The sequence below is a fragment of the Suricata suricatta genome, chromosome X (assembly GCF_006229205.1).
Source record: "Suricata suricatta isolate VVHF042 chromosome X, meerkat_22Aug2017_6uvM2_HiC, whole genome shotgun sequence".
Lineage (NCBI taxonomy): Eukaryota > Metazoa > Chordata > Mammalia > Carnivora > Herpestidae > Suricata > Suricata suricatta.
This window is the reverse complement of record NC_043717.1, coordinates 86084824-86088450: the sequence shown is the minus strand read 5'-3', so window position 1 is coordinate 86088450 and position 3627 is coordinate 86084824. Positions and strand designations below refer to the sequence as shown.

General features: G+C 36.3%; 1 protein-coding gene across 5 annotated transcripts in view; it reads left to right on the top strand.

Annotated features, from left to right (window-relative positions):
* The window catches only part of THOC2 (THO complex 2), a 113532-nt gene that overhangs the window by 8898 nt on the left and 101007 nt on the right, over positions 1 to 3627 (top strand). The window lies entirely within an intron of this gene.

Here is a 3627-nt window from a genome sequence, read left to right as displayed (position 1 = left end):
ACTTAAACATTTTTATGATAATTTAGTTTGAAGTTGTTTGTCAGTTAATGTTGGTTCCAATCCTTCAAACTGTTCATATCTTCTTTATAACATTCACTGTACTAACCCTTCTTCCGGTTGGGGTTGGGGGTGGTGACAGTTTAGTTAAATGTCTTCAAGATAAAGTCTTAGTGAAAAATGAATAAATGTTCTTTAGCTAAAAAAAAAAAAAAGTCATTGCTTAACCAGCTGAGCGATCCAGGTGCCTCTGTATCTTGAATTTCTTATAAATGGAATCATAGAGGGTGTATTTTCTTGTGTCTGACTGCTTTTGCTCAACCTTATGTCTTTAGTATGCATTCATGGTTTTGTAGGTATTCTTTGATTTTCATAGTTACAAGATGCTTCATTTTATAACTACTACAGTTTTATCTCTTGTGCACTGATGAACAGTTTTCCTGTTTTGAATTTTCAGCTATTACCAACAGTGCCAATAGAAACATTGTTATATAAGTATCTTGATGTACACAAGCATGTATTTTTGTGGGATATATACTGAAGTGTAGAATCACTGGGTTCTAGATGAGACAAACTGCATCTCTACTATAAACTGAAACAATTTCAAAATATACTGCCAACAGCAGGTGTATTAGCCATAGCAGGTGTATTGCTTCCCATCCTGGCTAACATTTAATGTTGTCAGACTTAAATTTTTTGTCAGTATGATATGTATGTGTATGTGTTTTATTTGGGCTTACATTTTCATGGGCATCTTTTTATATATTATTGGCCATTTGGATTTTTGAATTCTTATGAAAGGCACCTCTATATCCCCCCCCCCCCATTTTTCTATTGGGTTGTTTGCATTTCTTTCATTGATTTGTAGAAGTTTTTACATAGTATGGATTTCTGCCCTTTGTGGGTTATATTGTATGTGTGGCAGGTATCTTTTGTTACTCTTTGGCTTGTATTTCCACTCTTAAAATGGTACTTTTTTATGAACAGAAGTGATTTATTTTAATGTCAAATTTATTGATCGTTTGCTTTGTGATTAGTAGTTTTTTTGTGTTTAAGCACTCTTTCCCTATTGCAAGGCAAATGAACTTATCCTCCTATCACTTTCTGGAAACATGTTATTTTGCTTTTCATTAAAAATTTTGTTTTTATTTATTTCTGAGAGGAAGAGAAACAGAATCTAAAGCAGGCTCTAATCTTTGAGCTGTCAGAGCCTGACGAGGGGCTCTATTGAACCCATGAACTGTGAGATCATAACTTGAGCTGAAGTCAGATGCTTAACTGACTGAGCCACCCAGGTGCCCCTTATACTTTTCATTTTTAAGCCTTACCTAACTGGAGTTGATTTTTATGTGTGCTGTAATGTAGGGTTTGCAATATGTCATTGTGAATGATGTGTATGAAGAAAATCCAGCCTCACACAGATAAGTAGTTGGCAGAAAGAGGAGGATTTTAATAATCTTTTCAGATAATTGTAAATATTCTTTGATAACACGTTAGAATTTGTCAAGTGGTAGTTTCTTAATGGTTTGTTATAATGCCAAATCCAAAACCACATCAGTGACCATTTTGTACTTTGTTAAATTAAAATACATTTGTCTTTTACTTGGAATCGTTTACCCATGCATTATTTTGCAACATCATGCATTGATCAGTTGGAAAACATTGATTCACTGAATGATGCAGCTCTTCCAAATATTGACACAATATATCATATTAAATAAGAAAACATGTTTTTTAGTATCATCACTGAGATAATCAGGAAAGATTTATGAATTGGGAACTAGTCAAATTTATGGTGGCAGCTCTAAGTTTTCAGAATTCAAATTTTTGTTTGAAACCTTGCATTTTATCATTGGCAACAAATTCTCTCAGTTGTTTTCCTTGATGTGACTGGCTCAGTTGGTTTATTTTTGATAAACTGCCTGCCAAAGACCCAAGTGTGAATAACCATTGTTTGAGTGGTTTTTTCAAGTAAAGATGATGTGATGATGCTCACAATTTAAATAATTGCTTAAGAGATTTTCCTGGAGACAACCATAGTATTTTGGTGTGTGTCAGAAATGCTTTGTCTGTTCTTTCCATTTTTCACATAGAATATTAAAATACATGTTTTGTTAAAAAATTTTTTTTAACATTTATTTATTTTTGAGAGACCGAGTGTGAGCAGGAGAGAGCAGAGGGAGAGGGAGACACAGACTCTGAAGCAGGCTCCAGGCTCCGAGCTGTCAGCCCAAAGCCCAGTGCGGGCTTGAATTCGGGAACCGCGAATTAATGACCTGAGCCGAAGTCAGGCATTCAACCGACTAAGCTGCCCAGGTGCCCCAAAATACATGTTTAAAAAAAAAAAAAAGACTTGCGCTCAGTCTCAGGATTTAATAATGCGTTTTACTACTTCATCAAGCACATTTTTTTCTATTGTAGATAAAAACACGTAACAAGAACAGCCTTAACACGTTTTTAAGTAACAGTACTGTATTGTTAAGGATAAGCACAACGCTGTACAACAGATCTCTGGATCCTTTTCATCTTGTGTAACTGAAGTTTTATACCCATTGAATAGCAACTCCCCATTTGTCTTTCCCTCTAGTCCCTGGCAACCACTGAAATTATACTTTTTGCTTCTATGAGTTTGATTCCCTTAGATATACCTCATATAAGTGGAATTGTGCAGTATTTATGCTTCTGTAACTGACTTATTTGACTTTGCATACTGTTCTCAAGGCTCATGTATGTTGTGTTATATGACAGGAATTCCTTCTTACAGCTGAATAATATTAATTTGTATGTATATGCTACATTTTATTAAAAAATTTTGTTTTTAATGTTTATTTTTGAGAGACAGAGCACACGAGCAGGGGAGGGGCAGAGAGAGGGAAACACACAACCCAAAGCAGGCTCCAGGCTCTGAGCAGGGCTTGAACTCATGAACCACGAGATTATGACCTGAGCTGAAGTTCGCTGCTCAGTTGACTGAACCACTCAGGCACCCTACCACATTTTTTTTATACATTCATCTGTTGATGTACATTTAGGTTATTTTTACTTTTTTGGCTATTGTGAATAATGCTGCAGTGAACATGGGAATGCAGTACCTTTCTCTGTCTCTTTTTAAAATTTTTTTTTAATGTTTTTTATTTTTGAGAGACAGAGAGACAGTGGGAATAGAGGAAGGTCAGAGAGAGAGGGAGACACAGACTCTGAAGCAGGCTCCAGGCTCTGAGCTAGTTGTCAGCACAGAGCCCGATGCAGGGCTCAAACCCACGGACCATGAGATCATGACCTGAGCCGAAGCCGGACGCTTAACCGACTGAGCCACCCAGGGGCCCCTCTCTCTTTTTTTAAGTAGGCTTCATGCTCAACTTGGGGCTTGAACTCAGGACCCTAAGATCAAGAGTTGCACACTCTACCAAATGAGCTGGTCAGGTGCCTTATGAAATACTTTTTGAAATCCTGATTTCAGTTCTTGTGAATAAATACATAGAAGTGGGATTGCTGATCTTTCATTTATGCATGTGAGAGGGTTTTCTTTACTTAATATTTTTACATTGTAGTACGTGTTTTCCTTGTTGGGGTGTTTGCTTATTTAATACATTCCATCAAGGACAGAAATTACATGCTGGTTTTTTTTTT